General features: G+C 38.9%; 1 protein-coding gene and 1 non-coding gene across 2 annotated transcripts in view; one reads left to right on the top strand and one right to left on the bottom strand.

Annotated features, from left to right (window-relative positions):
• The window catches only part of HS6ST3 (heparan sulfate 6-O-sulfotransferase 3), a 587,571-nt gene that overhangs the window by 306,318 nt on the left and 258,649 nt on the right, over window positions 1-22,604 (bottom strand). The window lies entirely within an intron of this gene.
• Window positions 637-709, top strand: TRNAG-ACC (transfer RNA glycine (anticodon ACC)). Its single transcript has one exon. It is a non-coding gene; the product is annotated as a tRNA-Gly (tRNA).

The raw sequence follows: 22,604 nt of genomic DNA, 5'->3' as shown, positions 1-22,604 counted from the left end.
TTCAGAACTAGTCTCCAAGTCTGGGCAAACTTGACCTGAATTTGGAGGCCAGTAAGTCATCTGACTAGACGTCAAGGGTGCTCTAGGGAGCCGTTCAGACAACTAAGCCCAAGGCTGAGGCAACCATTGGTCAACGAAGGCAAGGAACTGAGGCAATCATGATGATTAGGGTTGGTATGTAGCACATAAGAAGAAAGAAAACCCTGGGTGTTGTATTATTGTGCTAGAGTTTCCATAATAAATCCCATAGATTGGGTATCCTAAACAACAGAAATTCACATTCTCACAATTCTGAAGTCTAGAAGGCAGGGATCAAAGTGTTGGTAGGGATGGTTTCTTCTGAGACATCACTCCCCGGACTATAGATAACCATTTTCTCCCTGTACCTTCACATCGTCTTCCCTCTGTGTATGTCTGTGTGTTCAAATTCTTTCTTTTTTATAAGTATACCAGTCACATTGGATTAGGACCCACCCTAATGACCTCATTTTAATTTAATTATCTATTCAAAGACTCGATCTTCAATCACATTCTGAGGTGTTTGGAATTAGGACTTCAACAAATGGATATGGGAGGAACACAACTTAGCCCACAACAAGTGTTAATTATAAGACTCTTAAAAATGCACCAGTAGGGGGAGGGTATAGCTCAGGGGTAGAGTGCATGCTTACCATGCACGAGGTCCTGGGTTCAATCCCCAGTACCTCCATTTAACTAAATAAACAAATAAATAAACAACCTAGTTACCTACCACCACCCCCCCAAAAAAAGCACCAGGTACTCAATCTCCTGGTCTAAATTTAGTCATAGGCATACTTGCCTAGCATTGGAAAATACAGCAATATTCAGATGACATTCTCCACTATATAAAGATGTCACCCTTGCTCAGTTAAGGACTAGAACACTAAGTACAACATTCTTATCAGAACTGAGAATTTTACTATCATCCAGTTATTTTACCCTGAATAAAAACAGAACACAGAATTGATGGAAAATACTTTTTAAAAAATTTAAATAGTCTGTGGCTTTGGCTAGTTCCCAGATTCATTTTTCTTACCATTTATTAGCCAAATAAGCCTCCTTAGGATTTAAAGTCAAAAAAAAGGAAGGAAAATTGCCACACACTCTTCACTGATGATTTTCAATATTTTAAAAAGAGCTTAAAGACCTTTTATTTTATACAATTGCCAGTAATTGTCTCCATAGTTTTATTGGTATTAATTTCATACAGCTCATTTAGAATGTCAAGCCACATATGCAACACAGTAATAAAGTTATTATTACTGCATAGAGATATAATTATAAGTAATTTTGATTCTCTCATTTTTGTCCTCTCACTTTCTTCTCATTTCTGCCCACATTTTATAACAATGAAGATGAGTTTGCTGACCTTTTGCTAAAGAACATTTAGTGTGAAGAACCTGATGATTTCAACCTGACGGAGGCCGGTGAAACTTCTTTTCTAGTTCCATTAGCTTTTTCAGAGTAAGTCTGATCATAATATTACTGCAACACAAATAAACTTCTAAACTCGGAGAAGAATGCAAATGATACAAAACAGTAAATAATTCGAATAATATGGAGCCTTTTAACCAATGAACCATTATTCAGCACAATGGTTTTCTTCTTTATTAACAATATACTACAGAAGATATTATTTAAAAGAAAAGATCAAAGGGCTAAGAGGAAAAATAAAATTTCTCATTATTTGTTAAAGATGTGATAACGTACATCATTAAATACAATATAATAAAGTTTCTCAGGATTAGGTCAGCAATTTAAAATATGTAATAAATGTAATCTATGCCCACTAAGGCAATTTGCATATTTCTACAGGCTTCATTAGCCATAATTTTGAAGGACTTTGTGACTCTATTAATTCTTCCGTAAGAGAGCACACTAATGGGCCCAGAGTAGGGATAAGGTATCATTTGGGCAAATATTTTAGTCCCAAGTAGAAAGGGAAAAAGGCAAAAATAAGTGCAAAGTTCTATTTCCAGGCCAAGTACTGGAGACAGAAGAGACCAATGCTCCCTTCTGGGTAGAGGGATTAGAACCTGGAATCTTAAGAGGCGGAAAAACTCATTCATTTCAAAGCTTGTACCATGAGGGCATGAAATGGGATGAGAAGAAGGTACTTTAGTGTTGACCATGCTTTTGTTCTAAGAAAGATGTAGCTGTAGACCATTCAGTTATGCAAATGTAAAACAAAGAACATATTGTACAGTGGAAAATTTGAGACGCTGGGGCTTTGAGGAACTAAGTTGTTCCATAAGAGATGGTTATGCAATAGGCAAGAGTTGCATCTCCACACAGGGTCTTCTATTTGGAGAATCAGCGCTTGCCAACCATTCCTCGTCCTTGTGGCAAGTACATGTTTTAGCCCAGCTGTCTGCTCACGGGTAAGCAGAGCCTGAGAACACTCAGATGGTGGAAGATCTTTGAAAAGGAACTCAACTAGGCTGGATAAAACTCAAGCTAGAAGTGCAACATGTGGCATTATGTAAAAGTGAAATCCACAGACACTGAGAAATTTCTAAATTAAAGGACCTCTGTTCGCTCTTATAATCAAGAAGGAGAAGATGTAAGGAAGAAGTTCAGTGTCATAGGACTACAGCTTTCAGGAGTGTGACTGTCTTTAAAACTACACCCCTGTGAGTAGAGGGTGGCATCTGAAGGAACTGGGCATTCCCACTGTCAATCACCTTGGAGATACAGCCAGTGAGACTTGGAGGGTGGGACTAAACTGGGGGGAAAAGGGGAACTCCATCCTCTCTCTTGGTATTGTTTTCTTAGGCCTGGACCCCAGGGAATCTACCTCAAGGGTAGACATAAATAGTGGAGGTAATATGCCTTTGAAAGATGGAGACAGGTTGGGGGGGGCTGGAAAAAGAGCACGCTGTGATCAAGCAGGACAATATTATGTGGCTGAGCAGGGAAGCAGCACCAGATGGAATGGCTGAAGGGACCTGTAACCTATGAGAGGAGCCACAGTGAGTGGCCAGTGAGAATGCAGTCCGGATGGCGCACGTCCCCTGAGCCATCTCTGAGCTGCTGCTGTTAAGTCCAAGGTGGCAGAGAGAAGAGCAGAGCCCTCTGAGACCAGCATAGAGGACAGCAGTCCAGCAGCAGGAGCCCAGGTGCCAACACAAGCAGATACTTTGGATGGAGGCTCTAATCATGGCACCAGTGAGGACCCCAGCCTTGGGAGAGCCTGAAGTCAACTCTGCTGTGGAGCAAAGGGCCAGACAGTGCCCAGCCTGGCATCACAGGCTCACGGAGGCACCATCCGGGAAAAATGCTAGACAAAGGAGGTAATTCTGAAGGATCCAGAAGGGAGAGATTTCACCTCTGACAGTTTCCCAGGCAAAGGGAGCAGTTAGAATTTAACTTAAATGTGACATCATTTGTATTCCTCATGCCGGTGAGACCTGGGAGACACCTGCATACACTTAAAATTAATAAGCCCTATGAAGCCAGAAATTAGGGTTATTCTAATTTCATACACGGGAAATTGAAAGACTGTGAGATGTTCTCAAACTAAGAAGTGTAAGACCCAAATTAGACCCCAAAGCTCTGCTGAGATGCCAGTGCAATGCTGTCCCAGAGAGTGAACACACAGCAGGCCAGCTGCATCACATTGTGAAGGCGTAGTGCTCAACATCAATTTGGATTCTATGAATGAGCCCCTAGATTTTCCCGTGCCTTTCGGTCAGGGTTTCTTATCTGTTAAGGGGTTTAAATCTACAATAGAAAAATATTTCTGTGAAATCCAATCATACACAGCGGTTAACCATAGCTGAATTTTATAAACTACGATTTGTCAAATAATTCATGCTTTTCCCCAAACACAAGCCCCTGCATTATTCTGATAGCAAAGAGTTTACCTAGTCCCTATAATTTTGCATTGAGCCGATAGCATATCTGCTTTACCTGGATTCTTAGGGGGTTAGGCTTTTAAGCCTCAAATCACTGTGTGATAGAAAATGTACAGTCTTAGAGCTCAAAGCACTGGACTTCAAATAATACCGTATATACTAGTTCAGACTGAGCAGAGAAAACTGACTGTATTCTTTAGACTCATCTAAGAAAAGAAATCATACAGGGTAGTAGCAATCAATCAAACTAACAATTATTTGGTGGCAAGCTCTCTTCTCCATCTGCTAAATTTACATTAGTAAATCTGCTAAAATTACTTATAGAAGCTCATTCCATTCTTAAAAACAATAATCCAATAGTGTTATCATTAAAGGATTAAGTTCTTTGTCCAAAATCATACAACTGAATGGTAGAGCTACTATTTAAAACCGAGGTATCTAACTCCAGCACTAATGTTCTTCTTAACAATACCATGCTTCTTCCATCTGTAACCTTCCTGGTATTTAATCACCATTTCTGTCAGAAAATTTTTCTTCGATTCAAATCTAAATCTCATCCATTGCCATTTGAGCCTGTTTACTTGAAATCTGTTCTTGTAAAGTTTTGAAACAGCTGGTCACTGTCCTTGGTTTATGAACTCCCTCACATACAGTACTCAGAGATTATTAAATCCCTCATCAGCAATTTCTTTTTTTGGCTGAATAAGCCCTTCCCAATGTTTCCTTAAAAAGATTTCTGGCCCTTTAAATATCTTGCAGTATCCCCATATCATGTTGACTTTTTTGGCCAGAACACTGGCACGAGATTTTTTTTTTTAAAGAGTCATTTATAACTCCAAGTACCAGCTCTTCCTTCCCTCCGCATCATGTTCTTGAATCAACTGTCTTCCATCTAATGCTTAAGCAGTTTGGTTCTCCCTTTGTGCATTTTGTCCACACTGAGTTTCACTACGTGTGCTGTGATCATTTTCTCCAATTTGCTAAGAAGCTGCTTCTATTTCTAAGAAGTACTGCAGACCATTTACCATCCTGGCAAAATCCTTTGCCTCTTCTATGTCAGTGAATGTCCCTGCTTGAGAGGAACCTGTTATGGGCTAAATTGTGTCATTCTCTCCCTCTGAAAAAAATCATATGTTGAAGTCCTAACCCCTCAGTCCCTCAGAATGTGACTGTGTTTGGATTTGAACATTTAAAGGTAATTAAGGTTAAATGAAGTCGCTGGGATGGGCTCTAAGCCAGTATGACTGGTGTTCTCATAAGAAGAGGTTAAGACCCAGACATGCACAGAGTTAAGATCGCGTGAAGACAATAAAGAAAGCCACCTACAAGTCAAGGAGAGGGGCCTCAAAAGAAACTAATGCTACCAACACCTTGATCTCAGACTTCTAGGGTCCAGAGTTATGAGAAAATAAATTTCTGCTGTGTAAGCCCCCCTGTCTATGGTACTTACTATGACTAGCTCTAGGAAACTAATATAGCTCTCTTTAATGTCTCATTTCACTAACTCTACCATTAACTATGTAAAAAGCCCCACACTACCAATATCATGCACCCCTAATACTGAAAAGGGTGCATCACTTCGGTGGTATTCATGCCAAAAAGGCATCAACTCTACTTATAAGTAGGCATAAGACAATGCTAAATTATGAGACAGTCTCGAAAATAACTGACCAGTGCTCTTCAAAATGTCAAAGTCATGAAAGCAAGGAAAGATCAAGAACTACCACAGACTATCACAGAATGGGAAAAACTAAGGAAATATGACAACTGAATACAATGTGGGAGCCTGGGTTGGATCCTGGAACAGAAATAGGACGTTAGTGGAAAACTAGTGAAATCACACTGAAGTCTATTCTTTAGTTAACAGCATTGTACCAATATTGATTTCTTACTCTTGATAAAGGTATTATTGTTTTGCAAAATGTTAACATTAGGGAAAGCTGGGCAAAGGGTATATGGAAACTTTCAGTTCTATCTTTGTAATTTTTTTCCTAAAATTGTTTCAAAATAAAAAGTAAAATAATAATAAATACATAACAGTAACAGAACATCATATAAAGAATGCAAATCATAGATCATATAAATAATATTTTATAAAAATTATATATCATAAATATATATTATAAAATAATATATGTTATAGGTAGTAATATAAATAAATAAATAAATAAATAAATAAATAAATAAATAAATAAACAAACAAACAAATAAAACATATGAACCTCTAAATAACCACCAGGGAAGAAAAATCACATATTTAATCACTGAAGTATCCTCTGAAATAAACTCTATATTAAAGAAGGTAGGAGAGAAAGAAGGAGCTAATATTACTGAGGTCTACTGGATGATATACCCAGGCATTTAATCCTCACAACAACACTGTTAACAACTGATGAAACAGAAGCTCAGAAATATTTAAGTAACTCATCCAAGGTCACATACCATGTGAGAGACCTGAATTTCAGACCCAAGTCCTTCTAAATCCAATACACCATGCTTGCTTTATGGGTTAAGTGATAATTTATACATGTCCCCACCCACTAAACATTTTTTTATTTTATCTGTTCAAACTCCGTGGTTCCCCTTCTCGGTAACACGTTGGAATCCCCTAGAGGGCTTTAGGGAGCTGTGAAAACTGCTGGGGCGCTGATGCCACCCCAGGAGATTCTGATGTAATTGTTTGGGGATTCAACCTGATCTCAGGATTTTAAAATCTCCCTAGGTGATTCAATGAGTAGAGAATAGTAACTCTACCAGTTTATCAGTCTTAAGGTCATACAGAACAGAACTAAAACCTTCCCAAAGACAGGGCAGTCATATTTATCCTTTGTCCGGGAGTAAGCACATATCATCAAAATAATTCAATTCAACCCGTGACACGTATTCCTTATGGGAACAAGAGAAGAAGAAATTCTTTAAAAGATACATGGGGAATAGGGACCAGCTGTATGTAGAAGGCTGCCATCAGCTAACTGCACATAGTACCAGGAATTTAGAGGCAGCTGACTTAAGAAAGAAATCCCGGCACTCCTCCAAAACAGAGAAGACAGCAGCAATCTCTTAACCGGTGGAAGTCAAATGACTTATGTCTTCGATTTTAACTATCAAGCTATGTAAGACTCTAATTGAAAACAAACATTTTCCTACTTTTGAGTGGAATCAAAGCTGGGGAAAAACTGAATAGCTTCAAGGTGAGGAATGAAACAGAAAACACCATCAAGAAGGCTGCAATGAGGGTATTTGGAAACTGTTCCGTTTGCTGAATTGTCAGCCATGCAAGCGCTTACAGACAATTACAACCCCAGAAAACAAATAAAAAGTGTGTAAGTAGGCACTTTGATACTTCTTCCTAATTATAGGGTTTACAAGCTGGATTCTAAAAACACAAATAGAGGCAATGCGAATAGTAACCCTGAAATAAGGTTATGAAGTGTATTAGCTGTACATAATTACACAGCTGTGACCGGCTGCAGAGACCCCAGCCTGAAGTCTAGGGCTCCCCTTCACTACTGGGTTTTAGAGCAAAGGTACCTCCTTTATATTTTAGCAGAATTTTTGTCTTTTTAAAAACTACAGTTGAGGTTGAATCAGATGGAAATGCCCATATCTGACCTACGAAAATGGCGATTCCATATTTTGAGTGATGGTATGAAGATCTCCTTCCTCTCTCTTGGCTTTCTCAGGGGCACAGACATTTTTCTAGAGCCTTTGAAACATCCCCAGCACCAATCAGCCACAGAGCTGTGACTACTAGGGCATGCTTACTTGGGGAAGGCATATGCAATAAACGAAAGAAGCTCACCTACCTGTAGAGAGAAGCTGTCTTTTCTACCACCTCATCGACTGAAAAGCCTTAGGAACCACTATTTGTGATATGCATACCAAATGAAATTTCATCCTGGTACTTGGCCCAAATCTAGTAATACCAAATTGCACTGGCAAATCAGCTGACTGTCTGGGGTTGATAAAGAATGGTTATTTACTGGCCCTCCTGATTTTTTTGTTTTTTGTACAGAGTTTTGGAAAGCTGGTAGGTTACAGTTTCTCTCTCTTTCTCTCTCTCTCTCTGTCTCTCCCTTACTTGCAGGCACACGCACACCCACAGGAAGGCTTGTAATGAACTATTTTACACGTCTGTGACTTACAAAGACTAATATTTGACTTCTCTTTTTTTTTTTAGCTATAAGAAAAAAAGTCTATAAAAAAAAGAGCAATCCACAAAAAGGCACAAACTAACTCTTAGTCATTTATATTTTTTAAGTAGTGTAAACCTGGGTATGAACTCCTATGTCACACACGCATTTTGTCTTCAAAAAGTCAAATATGGATTTCGCAGATTTTTCTCACTAATGCCAAAGAGAGATTTCTCTAGGAAGTCAATCGAAGCACTGCAAAGTTCTTCAAGGCTTCAGGCAGCAAACTGCAGGATATTATAATAAAAGCTCACATTTATTTCGTGCTTGCCATTTTTGCTGTTCTAGTGCTTTAAACATATTACCTATTTAATCCTCACAATGATTTTAAGAGGCTAGTACTATGTTTATTCCATTTACTGGAGAAGCGAGAGGCGTCAATGGGTTGTTTGTTCCAAACCACATGCTTCTTCAAAGACACAGCCTGGGCTCAGTCCCAGGGTGGCCTCTCTGTGGGACAAGTGCTCAACTCACCACTCCCCTGACTCACTTGGGTAGCTCTTGCCAGCTAACCTGCAACAATTTATCCACAATGAAATGCCAGAATCACATAACCCAGTTGTGCATTATTTTAATGTGTATAGTAAGTTATTAGCACCTATATAAAGTACTACTCATTGAAAAAAAAAAGAGAGGCATTAATTTTCCAAAGAGGCATCCATCGTAAGTTTCTTTGATTATGTTTCTCACTCCAGGGCTTAATGCAAGTTCATGGTGTGAAAGAATGCGTGCCCAAAAAAACCCGAGCAGGTGCCCACTGCATTTGTACTGTGTTTCTAAATGAAGAGCTAGCAAACGACTTCAGAGTTTGTAATTCTTTTAATTATAAGTGATTTTATTGTTTTGTTTTTGGAAACTGACTAATTGAAAATCATTTACAGGTATAATCATTACATAAGAATTGGTTGGACTCATATTTTATCAAAATAAGAGTGAATACAAATTGAGATGTCTTCGTCTTAATTGGAAATATTCCATTGTTCTGAAATTCACTTGTTGGGTAATGTCAACAGTGGGGAAAAAAATTTATCTGTAATAAATGTGGTCAGTGTAATCGGATTTCATGATACTGAACTAGCTGGAGAATGATGATACTTTATGGGAAACATGCTTTTGTAATGTGAAGAGGACTAGTCCCTGAGGTAGCTTTGAATCCAGTCTGCCTGAAGCGTGAAGTCGGGATAACAGGCTCAGAGTATTCAACGCACGTGAAGAACCTGGATTCTGGCAGCCAAGATATGACTACGTGTCTGGGGAATGAGGTCAGTCTGGAGGGCCACGGCTTCTGTCATCACGCAGTTGGCCACCTGGAGGGCTGCAGCTGCCTCATAACGGGTCTCCCTAATTCCACGTTGTTCGCCCGCTGCGGTCTACTTTCAACACAACAGCCAGTAAAAGGCAAGTGACTCTCCTGAAGTGTACCATCACAGGAAGAATAAAGTACAAAATCCTCACCACGGCCAACAAAGTCCAGCCTCCTTTCTGCTCCGGCCACACTGGCCTTTTTGTCGTTGGTCCTTACACTGGCCATGCGGGCTCCAGTCACAGAGCTGTTCCTTCTGCCTGGAATGCTTTTTCCAAAGAATTCCAAACAGCTGGACTCCCGCTTCATCTGGGTGCTCAAATGCCCCATCCTCAGAGGTGGTGGTGTCCATCCACCTCATCTCAGAGTCACCTGCACCCCAGCCTAGCATATTTTCCAGACAGTTAACCTATTTTATTTCTCACTTTTCACTACCTACGGGCATATACCATTTGTTTGTTTCCTATCTTCCCACTAGAAAATACATTCACTTAGAGCAAGGAATTGTTTTTTCTGGACCCAGAACAGTATGTAACAGGCATTCCCTAACAGTTTTTGAATAAACAAATTAATCTGAAAAATTCAGTGAAAGCCTACGAATGAATCACTCATTTTGATTTAAAGGGAAATATCAGAATTAAAACAAAGATGGGCCCCTCAGCCTTCAAAGAAAGCAGAGTTTGTAAGTTCATAGATTCTTCGTGGATGATCACTTTCCAAAAACCTTTTGCCTTAGGGGAAAAAAAATATGTGTTCCTAGAATGTAAGCACGGGAGATTTTTTGTATTTTGTCTATTACCCATTGATGATTTTTGTTTCAATTGTACATTCATTTCATTTAAGTGCTATTATTTAGTGTAAATACATATGTTTTTCTTAATACCCACATGAGAAGTAAATTACCTATGATGTTATGACAGTGTCATATAAGCTAAGCGGTAGGGCTGGATGCTTAAGAAACCAAGCAAAAAGGAGAAAACATGCTTTCAAAATAAAAGATAAATTGAAATGCTACTTTCTGTTATTACTTCTTGCTAGTTTGTTATTTGGGGTCTGTCCTATCACATGCTTTACTAGCTTGCATGAGATATGAAGAGCATACACACACCTGATTTAGAAGTGGGAATGGGGGATGGTAGGTGCGCTCCTAGAAATGGGCACTGAGAGAACTGGCACTAATGCAAGTCACATGACATGAAGTCCCCATGGAGACCACACAGTGGCAGTTGCTCCTTCACCCTCCTCAAAATCCTCCTGCAATCACGACACACTTTCCTCTCTGGTTTCTTCCAGATGCCATTCTTAACTGCTGAACATCGTGCCCAGTCTACAGTGATGTATCTGTACCCTTCATAATGTCAAAGGACTTCCACCAGGTAAATATTATCTTCCATTTTCCAGAACATCATTTGGAAGACCCTTACAACACTTTATAAAGCCCACATTTCAACATTCAAAAGGTAACTCTTGCTCTGCAGAAAAGCTCACCAGAGTACAAAACACGTGACAAAGAAAGAGAGCACTGCAGACCAAGGTTCGTGTGTTGCAGAACCCACTCAGCTCAGAACTGCACATGGGCTCACTGGCTGGGAGCGTCTGTAGAACGATGTGCTAACGCAGCCTGGCCAGGAGCGCACGGTACGGTCCCCGGAGCTGTCAGTGGCTGAGAGCACACGGCAAAGAGCACATGTTAACAGTGTGCTGCAGTTTTGTTTTAATTACAAAAATAATTCTAAGATAAATGATGCTAAAATAAATCAGTGTTGTGCAGGGAAGCATGAAACGTGCAATATAGTCAGAAGAAGGTGATAATTATTTCACAGATGATGAAACAAATTATGTAAAGATCTGAAAAACTGAATTGTGGAGAAAATGAGCCAAGGCATGAAAACATGCATTCATTCAACAAACATTTACTTATCTACATGCCAGAAGGGGGCACTCAACCAATACCTGAATTTATAAACTAGACAGAAAAATTAGAAGACATGGTGCTTGACCTCAAAGAGCTTGCAATCTAGCACATTAAGACAGATTTGCAAACAAACAATATGTTAATTGTGTTACCTGAGCTGTTTGCTAAATACCACAGGAACATGGAGGTGGAAGACATCGAATTCCCTTTGGTGAGTCAAGAACACCTTTACAAAAGATTACTAAGCCAGAACCTAAGGAGATGAGTGCACGCAATTGGGCAAATCAGACACAGGGGGCTTCTCAGGCAGAAGAAACAGCATGTACCAAGGTGAGAAGGAAAATGGCACATTCAGGTGAGTGCACATCACTGAATGCAGCAGATGTCAGATCATAAAAGGCCTTGTATGCTAGGCTAAGGAAGAGCTTGCTCTTTATCTTGAGTAAAATGGAGAGTTACTAAAATATTTCACATAAAGGGGTATTATGATCAGATTTTCAATCCAGCAGTCGGTCCTTTTCCTTTCACTGAGAATTTGAGACACTGACAATACCCTGAAGTTTTCCCCCAAGGAAAGAGGAAGTTGTGAATGAATGACTTTCTAGTTTTACAAATCTCTCTTTTCTTCTCTTCTATCTGTGGTAACAAAGCAATACTAATTTTACAGCTAAACTATACAAAGGATGTTTTAGTGCAACAATCCCAAAAAATGAGGTTTGAATAATTCAGTGGTAGTTAATATTAACACCTGTTATTAGCTTTCTGATGCAACTCTAATTTCTACCCATAAATAACCTCCAGCAGTCAATGTAACAGAGTCTAGTGTTGGTCAGGAACTATCAATAAACCATCACAAAGGGTAAGTTACATGTGACTAAATTTTCTTTAAAATGGCAGAAAAACAGGGTTAAATTGCATGAAAGGTGATAGTGGTGTAAAAAAGAAGGCCAAACCGAAACTAAGATCACCGAGGTTCAGGGCACATCCTCATTCACTCACTTAGCCTGGGGTTCACACTGATGGGATTTCATTCCATCCAGCCAAAGTGAGAGTCACGACACTGCTCTCCGACTGCGTGGAACTGCTTCCCAAACCAAATGAAAAGCATGCTGAGTAGAAAAGCACCAAATATCCATCTCCGTGGCCCTTCTAGTATAGATTGTGAAGACCTGCTTATCACATCCATGTGTACAACATGTGCCAGAAGAGAAGGGCCAAACATGGACTCTCTTGTGTTGCAACAGTCATAAACTCACTGCTAGTGCCTACTTGATCATCAAGTAGGAGCTATTTTTAAGTATTTAGGATGTATATTTGTTGGTTTAAGATAGCTCTTCCTCCGATACTCACCTACTGGCAAAAGAAACAAAATAAAATTTTCAAATAAAATTCCTTACCCAGTAGAGTCCTTCTAAGTGTTATATTACAGTTCATTCAGCAAATGTATCAACAATCTGATAAAGAGATAGGATGGCTTAAAGGATAGGGGGTAAGGAAAGACCCCCAGGAAAGTAGACATAACACAGGGAATCTTTCAAACACAAAAATTTGACTTTTTTTTTTCAAACACAAAAATGTGACTTTTTTTTTTCCCCACTGAACGAGGTATCATACATCCCTTTATATAAATGCAAGTACTCATCAGATAATTCCCGGCACCCTTCCCCCCGCCCAGACAGAATGAAGTTGGTGAGAGTATTAAGTTCCAGGGCAGGCAAGTGGCAGCTGCGTGTGGATTGCTGTTGTTGGTGGAGAACTTGAGGAAAAACCTCAGCAGGAGGAGGATGGAGAAGCTGTGACCACAACGTAAGTTTACACACAAGATTCTCACGAAGGATACACCAATCGCCCCCTGTTACAGGGTGAACTGTGTCCCCCAAAAGATATGTCAACATCCTCCCCCCAGTACCTGTGAATGTGGCCTCATTTGGAAATAGAGTCTTTGCAGATGTAATCAAGTGAAGATAAGATCGTTAGAGGGGGCCTTAACTCAACACGACTGGTGTCCTAAGAAGAGGGAAGTGCCACGTGGGCACAGAGGCACAGGAGGTGGAGACAGCCGTGTGACAATGGAGGCAGAGATTGGGGTGATGCCTTTACAGGCCAAGGATGCCAAGGATTGTTGGCAGACACCAGAGGCAAGGAAGGATTCTCCTTACAGGTTTCAGAGGAAGCCTGGCCCTGCTGACACCTTGACTTTGGACATCTGTCCTCCAGGCCTGTGAGACAACAAACTTCTGTTGTTTTCTGTCACCCAGTTTGCAGTGCTTTGTTAGGGCAGCCTTAGAAAATTAAAACATCCTCCTGTACAAACTCATCTGTCTCCTGACCTTCTATCTCTCTATGTATTTATCCATCTCCATCATCAAAATAATATGCCAAGTAGAGCTGGTGCTTTTTGTAACCACGACCACAGCACCCAGCCATTCTCTGTCCAGGGCCAATCCAATCCAAACTGGTCAAATATACTTTTTTTTTTTAATTGGTTGTTCCATTTTCTCCCTATGCTTTGATGCCATTTTAGTATTAAGGTCTCCTCTTGCTATAAACACTTGAAGGATGGTTTCATATCAAACTAGAAAAAGAATTCAAAATTAGTAATTTACTTTTGTTGATTAATTACATTTTAACTGAAAAGCATTCACACTAAGTTGTTATAAATGAATATTTTTATGATCTTTTCCTTGCCTCCATAATTACAGAATGAAAGGCTTTTCTCCTCAATAAAGGAATTTCAGCATCTGCCTATTCAACTGACACTTGAAAAAAAAGTCTGATTTAAAGTCTGCAAAAAGCCTCAAGACAGTTAATCCATCAAGAAGGCATTTACGGAGGCTCTCCATGCTCTGGTGCTGTGCTTCAGGCTTCCAGAGATGCAGGCGTGGGTCAGGTCACTCCTGCCTGGAAAGGACTGCAGGTCAGCTGGGAAGGGCTTGGTCTCCAGGAGGCTGGGCCAGCAGCTTCTGAAGTGGGCAGTGACTCAGTGAATCCTGGAGTTGCAGCTGAGAGACAGGAATCTGGCCCAAAACCTAGAGCAAGGCCCTGCTGCCACCTGAAAGTTCAGACAGTATATCTTCTTGAGTTTCCATACACGGTCACTGCTTGCATCCTCTCTTCCAGACATTTCTTCTCCAGTTTAGTATTCAGGGCTCCTGGGAGGTGGTTGGACCTTCACGGGGGGCTGATGGAGTCACTGAACCATTTGCATCTCTTGTGGCGCCTCCAGGGATACAGGCAGAGAGGGGAGGTCTGGATTGCTGAGCCCCGTGCTTGGAGAGAGGGGCTTATCTTGCCTCCTTGCTCTGAGCTTGAAACAGTATTCCCAGTTTTGGATTACAATTCATCCAGAGCCAAATCCACTGCTCAGAACTCACTGAGTCAGACAGAAGATGCAATTTAATGTATATCTCTATATACAATCAATCCTCATTATCCGCAGATTCCATATTTGCAAAATCACCCACTCACTAAAATGTATCTGTAATGCCAAAATCAATACTCCTGGTGCCTTTGTGATCATTCAGACCGGCTGCTCAGAGTGGCAAAAATTCTGAGTCACCCGATGGGCACATTCCCAGCTGAGGTTGAACCAGGCGACATTCTGCCTTTTTGTTTCAGCTCTCCTACTGCAGACAAGCGTCTTTTTTGTGCTCTATTTATCGTCATGTTTTTTACATTTTTGTGTTTTTTGTCGGTAATTTTGCTGCTTAAAATGGCCCCCAAGTGGAGAGCCGAAATGCCGTGTGGTGTTCCTAAGCCCAAGAAGGCTGCGATGTGCTTTATGGAGAAAATGTGTGTGTTAGATAAACTTCCTTTCAGGTGTGAGTTATAGTGCCATTGGTTACGAGTTCCATGTTAATGAATCGACAATAGTTATAAAATAAGTTGTCTTTGAACAGAAACATACATAAAACAAGGTTGTGTATTGATCAGTTGATGAAAATGCTGTGACCAGAGGCTGGCAGGAATCTAAACTTGCAATTAGCATTCACCAATTCAGTGTCCACAGCAACTTTATAGAACATAACTCCCACAAATGATGAGAAGAGACTCTCTCTCTCTATGTATATATATATATTCACACATATGTATATATGTGAAATTGACTCTATATACACATATAAATATACTTATACGTGATCATATTTATATTGTTTTATATTATATTATATATATATGCTATGCTATGTTATGTTATATGATTTTTTTCCACCATGCTGGGCCCTATATAGATAGTGGTCAACAAAAGAGATAGATAGGGCTCTACCTCTCATGGACCATTAAGTCTAATAAGGGAGTAACATATTAATTAGCAAGGCCCTTTGGGCTGCCAAATTGAAAGACATTCGCTCATCAGCTTCATCAGGAGTAAAAGTTGATGTGTTTGTCTTCACTGTTAGATGCCTCTCTCTCGCTCTCTCACAACTGGCTGTGAGGTAGGGTGAGTTCAAGTGTGCATCAGGATGTAAGCTCAGTGTGGCAGGGCTCTTTGTTCATGTTGCTCTGAACCCCCAGCTCCTAACACAGGCATCTTGTCCACAGTGGTCACTCCGTAAATGAATAAATTATGGGTCCACTGCACACACCAACAATTGGTCCCTGTAAGGAGGAGGAGCAGATGCAAACTGCAAAATAAAAACTAAAAAACCTATTCACTCATCTGATACTAGTTCTACTAATTCCTGTCTCGTTGCTAAGAATATATGAATGTAAACTGGCAGCAGAAAAGTTCCCCTCATGCCTCTGCTAAAGCAAGCAGTCGGCCCTCTAAGGGATGGTGAAAATTAATAAATGAGCTATACAGAAACATGCTTGGCGAATTTACTGGTTCTCAAGGAGGATTCTTCTTTGTGACTACCTAATACCTTTATGTTCTCCAATCAATTTATTGAGCTCAGTTGCTCAATAAACTTGGCCTGTATAACCAGCAATGAAAATATTTTAAGTACTTCAGAGATGATCAATAATAGTAAATGCCATTAATGAAAAAATTATCCAGAAGTTGTCTGGTTTTTTTTATTCATAACCCTATGCTTACTGATTGCAAAACTTATACCCTTCCTACTATAAGTCTTAGTATTAGGCTAAATGAGTATCGTCCAATCCAACTCTGCAAATGATTAAAAAATTTAAACACAAAAAAAATTTTTTTTTTTCAGTTGATGGCAAGTGTATTTCAGTGCTTGCATCCCAAGATACTGGCAACACCAACTGGATGAGAAGAGGCAATTTGGCCAGGTGCCACTTCGCCACTAACTAAAAAAGCTAAGGACGGCTCTGCAAATCTCCTAAATAAAAAAGCAATCTAGTTTCTGGCAAGGAGATCAGCAATGGCCATTTCATATAAATGAATCTGTCATGATTTCATTTGCGCACAAGCTCGATCATCCAAAATAGCAGAAACAGCAGGCTGTGGTGTGGCTTTTCTTTATCTGTTTTTGATAGACTGCTTCTCCCCTTCCTGCCCCAAGTGACGGCTGCCCTCAATGAAAAACTGCCCTGTGAAATTACAAGAAAATTATTCTCCATTTTAATAGTCAATTGACTTAGCAAAGAGAAATTGTACCTTTTATTTTGTTAGGGCTTTACAGATTCCTAACATGAGATCAAGTACAAATGCGATCTTCCCTTTATATGTCTTCATCAAAGTAAGATAAGCGGAGTATGACCGACTATAAAGCACAATCTTTGCTTACTGGTATGCCCACCTGTTCCAGATCATTTGCAGGGCTGCCAGTAACAGAAGGAAGTGGCATAAATGAAACATGTCTTTTTTTCAGTAAGATTCTCTTGCAAGATCCACAGAGAACATCAACCAGTATTTTCTAAAGCCAATCAAAGGTCATCTGTGCCCATATGCACATCTTGACAGGGTCGCAAGTCGGTCTCATTTGCCCCAACTCTGGCTATTCCTAAGCTGCTTCATTAGGCAGAACCAGCAAAGACAGAGTTCGGAAATGGTGTGCCCTTCATTCCAAATAAAAGCAGAGCGCTTGTTTTTTTCTTTCCTTTAAAAGGCAATGAAAATTGCTGTAGCTTAGCAAGAGGGTAATGGAAGAGCATAACTGGGCTAGGAGAGGCTTAAGAGTTGTATTAAACTGTGTCCTTTTCATCAACGCGACTTGGGGGCTCCTCACAGATTTCTGAGATTTCCCAGGTGAAGGAGTCAGATGACTCTACCTCCTCGCCTCTCCTCATCTGCTCCCACCCCATCTGCACCGAACATCATGTTCCCAGACAACTCCCCTTGGGAACTGTAATTTTCTGATTAATGTTTCATGTGACAAGACTCAGAATGGTTGAGCAGGTCACCCCATTCCCTAAAGAACCATAACTGCAATGCAGAAATATCCCAGCCTGAATTTTCTCAGTTATGTATAAAATATTCTATTGATAAACTTGCCTTTTTGAGTAGTTAATTATTATAACTATGAAGGCTCAGCTCAGAAAAATAAAATTTGTTGAATCCTCAACAAATGTTTTGGGTTGTGTGCATACTTTTCATTTTTCTAAGGAAGGGGGAGTTTGTAATTTCATGCTCCAATATCATGGGGTTCTAAGAACGGCTCCGTCACTTTCTATAAAATATACTTTTTTTTTGGAACAACTAAGAGTCAATTTGGTGCAAAATGAAAACAAGCCCATATTTACTTGGCAAAAAGCAGCACTGGATTAAGAAAGAGCACTGTAACATAAATCAAGGGATCTAAGTTGAAGCTGAAATCACAAAACTAGCTAAAATTTGGCTTTGGGTAAATATACATTTTGGCGCCCCATATCTTGTATATGTAAATTAAAAGGCCAGACTAAATGATGTTAAGATCCCTTCAAACTCTAAAATTCTGCTATTCTAATGAACTAAAATCACATTTTAATTTGTTTTAACACTAAGTAAACCACAATGAAATAAATTTTCTCTCTGAAAAAAATGGTCTATGTGAAAATTCATTTTTTTTAATTTATCTCCTTAGTACATATTATTAAAATATCTTATTTCTTAAAGGTGGATAAGAATTAAAGAAGGCCATTAGTGGAGAATTCTAGAAGAAATGTAACCAAATAAGCAAAACTCACCATGTGGGTTTAAACAGACATTGAAAAGTCTCTTATTTTTTGACTTCACCATCCTCCATCTTCTGAAGGAAATTTGGCTATTGTCCAGTTTAATTTACATAACACGTTGTTGCTGTGTTTAACATAATTGCAAACATAATATGCATTCATAATTGAAACCTAAACTCTAACAGTCTATTTTTCATCTCATCAAAAGCTAGCTATTAGAAAAAAGGAATTTCACCATGGATTTTGCGAAGTCAAATGCTAGCCAGCAGCAGTATCCAAAATTATTCAAGGGACAACTATGTGAGGCATCATTAGCTGGTAAGGTTCTAGAATGTTGATGAATCTTAAGAGATGGATTTAGACCCAAAACACAAATCATAACAATTATCCCATGATATATATTCAGACCTTCAACACACACCAAATACTTTATCATTTGCACAACTGTAAACTTCATAAGCCAATTCAAGAAGAATTTGAGAAGTGAAATAAAGCCAAACATGTCGTGAATACCTGAGTGCTGTTGAAATTAAACAGTAAAGATTCCTTCTGAAAATTAATTTTTGTTGCAATATCCTCTATAAATTCTCAAACTTAAAATTCCGTAAGAATTAATGGCTGATTTGAAAAGTCTTACATGATATTGCATAAGATAATGCACTGGTTTTTCTATCTCTTTCACCCCCAATTTTTCTGACCTCATCCTTCATGACACAGAGTACTACGTTTTTTCTGCTCATTCTAAAGCTAAAATTGCGTGCTTTCATCTATTATTATTAAAGTTCTTTCACCTATTAAACTATTAAAGTTTATACTGTGTATACCCATTCTCTTCACTTCCAGATGACTTTCCCTTCAGAAGTGCTCAAGGTCTTAGTAATCATAAACTTAAGAAACACTTTGTCCAATCGATGAAAAATATTCATGCAGAGATGAAGCAATATTGAGTCCGAGGATGGAATCTCAAATTCCAATTAAAAACAATGTCAGCTGATAATGAGAGTGAAACAGAGAACATCCCTTCAAATAAGAGTTGGCTCATATAACGTGCCCATGTGTCCATGTGACCACAGTTGATGGACATGTTCTCCAGGCCAGAAACAAAGGCAGTCCACTTTCACTCCCAGGAGTAGACGGAAAGTAACAGGGAGAGAGGGATTTGGGAAAAGGTGGGAAGAGGGGATACTGCATGAGGAGTCTATATATTTCATTCTTTCTACCTTCTTCAATTGTTCATTCAGTAAATCTTCATTAAACACTATAGGGAACGCTCCTACACTGTTGGTGGGAATGTAGTTTGGTGCAGCCATTGTGGAAAACAGTTTGGAGATTCCTCAAAAACCTAAAAATAGACTTACCATGTAATCCAGCAATCCCACTCCTGGGCATGTATCTGGAAGGAATTCTAATTAGAAAACATACCTGCACCCCAGTGTTCATAACAGCAGTATTTACAATAGCCAAGACATGGAAGCAACCTAAATGTCCGCTGACAAATGACTGGATAAAGGAGTTGTGGTGTATTTATACAATGGAATACTACTCAGCCATAAAATAAGAATAAAATAATGCCATTTGCAGCAACATGGATGGACCCAGAGATCATCATTCTAAGTGAAGTAAGCCAGAAAGAAAAAGAAAAATACCATATGATATCACTCACATCTGGAATCTAAAAAAAAAAGAAAGAAAGAAAGACAGAAATGAATCTGTTTACAAAACAGAAACAGACTCACAGACATAGTAAACAAACTTATGGCTACCAGGGGGCAAGAGGGTGGGAAGGGATAAATCCAAATTTCCAAATATTAACTACTATATATAAAATAGATTAAAAAAGAAATTTCTTCTGTATAGCACAGGGAACTATATCTAATATTTTGTAGTAACCTATAATAAAAAAGAATATGAAAACAAATATATGTGTGTGTGTGTATATATATATATATATATATATATATATATGTATGACTAAAACATTATGCTGTACACCAGAAATCAACACATTGTAACTGACTATAATTAAATTTTTTAAAACATGAAAAAACCCATGCTATCTCTAAGGCTTATGTTTACATATATATATATATATGTATACATCATTTCCATATGAAAACATTCTGAAATGGAAATTTATAGATTTAATAGAATTTATTTCCTATAAAAACTCCATTTCAAATTGAGCTGGACATGTTTCTACTGAATGCCTGTAAATTACTGGAAGCAAGAGATCCATTCAAAACAGTATTTTTCTCACTCATCTTCTCTGTGGCTTTTCATACTCTCGTAAAAATTCTCTTTCTTACCACTTCTATAATAGATTCTCTTAAATGCCCCTCTTAGCCCTCTGGCCGTTAAGCCTAACCATTTTTATCCAACAACCTTCTTAATCCATCTTATGCTCTAAATGTCAACTGTTTCTGATAATTACATCAGCCACCCTCTTTTCTACAGAAACTCTCCCTAGGATGTGCTCTCATTCTTACCGTTGACTTGGAATCTTTATCTCCAATCTAGATTTTCTTCCTGGGTCCTAAAGGTATTTTCAGTCCACTGCTAAACCTCTCTTAGAATTCCTCATGCCCACACCAAGTCCACTATCATTCTCTGTTCCCTAGTCTGTTTCTTCTTCCACATTTCCTGTCTGTAGGAAGAGCTCTACCTCACTCCCAACCCCTCTCCTGTAACCTAACCCTGAAACTCAAGTCATCTTCTTCCCTCCTCCCACCCACCCCTCCCTTCTTCATCCACCATCTAGCCCTGTTGTTTCTACCACTTTTTGTATTTCAAATCCATCTTCTGTCCATCCGCATTGCCACCTCATTTGTTTATGTCATTATTTCTCATTGGAATTTATGAAATATCTAACCGATAGTCCAGCCTCCAATCAATGTCCCACCCATCCCTCTTCCAGGTTGGTAGTGAAGCAGCCTTTCTAAAACATAAATCTGAGTGTGCCCCTCCTGTCCTATGAAACCTAAATTGGCTCTTGTACTTTGCAAGATGAAGTCTAGGCTCCACACAGGAATCAGATCTGGTTCACTTCTTTGACTCATTGCCTACCATCCCCCCCAACTTCAACTTCTTGGCTGCAGCCCCACCAAAATTCTTGCATTCCTAGAATTTGCCCTATCACCTCACCCATCTGAGACTTTGCAAATATCTTTCCTTTGCTTAGGATGTTTTTCTTCCCAGTTCAGCCTTTTTAAATCCTAAAATATTTTCCATGAAAACTTTTCTGATTCCTGTGTCTGGTTTAAAAGCACTTTTCTCTGCAACCACCTGCTCCCTATGTGGCAGTGGAGGTACTGGAGCAGCAGCTTCCTCACTGCTCCAGAAAACTACATGATAATCTTCCATGAATGTTGGGGGAATTTGTATTCTATTCTTCCCCAAATGAAATCATTTGCCTTTCATTAGATTTTGAAACTGGCTAAGATCTTCAAGATGTAGACTGTCATTTTTAAAAATAAGTTTTATTTGATTGTCTGGGAATAACCTATCATGCCTCTCAGTTTTAGTCTTGAACTCTAGTTGACTTCACTTGGTTGTTTTTGTGCCTACATCTCACCAACAATGGTTTGTGTTCTCTGGCAATGATGTTGAAGAAATTTAATCTAGAAATTCAATATCTTTGTTCCTAGCTTTGAGCTCCAAGGTTCACATAAAATTTCAAATTGTGCAGCGAAGCATTTCTCAGTACTTATTTTTTAAGACTTACTGTTTTATTCTCCTGTTATTTCTTAATTGTAGTGAATTTGAAAAATATGCCCTTCATATTGTAACTAAAGTTAGACTACCATGGTTAGCATTTCCATATATTTGCTTTCAGTCTTTTTATTTATCTATATTCCTATTTTAATAAGGTGATATTATTCCTATGTATGTGCTATTTGTTTAATATTACATGGCATTTTCTGCATCATTAAATATTATATCTAAATGTGGCTAACTAATATTCCATTGGATATAGTTGAAATGATAAGCAATAATTATGATTAAGAAACTATAATTTAACACTTTCCTATTACAGACATTTAACTTTTCTTCTTTTTCACTCTTGGAGGTAACATTCCAACAAATATCCAAACACTTATTAGAGTGGCTTTTTTTTTTTTTTTTCACAATGTCTCCCCAAAACAAGGTTTTAGGTGTTTTTTAAAATCTTTATCAATTTGGTGGATAATATGAGGCATCTCCTTATGGCTTTAATTTTTGTTTCTTGGAGTATCAGTGAGATTGTACATGTTCTT

This window comes from Camelus bactrianus, chromosome 14 (assembly GCF_048773025.1).
Source record: "Camelus bactrianus isolate YW-2024 breed Bactrian camel chromosome 14, ASM4877302v1, whole genome shotgun sequence".
NCBI classification, from domain to species: domain Eukaryota; kingdom Metazoa; phylum Chordata; class Mammalia; order Artiodactyla; family Camelidae; genus Camelus; species Camelus bactrianus.
The sequence above is the reverse complement of the archived record's forward strand: the minus strand, read 5'-3'. Positions and strand labels throughout refer to the sequence as shown.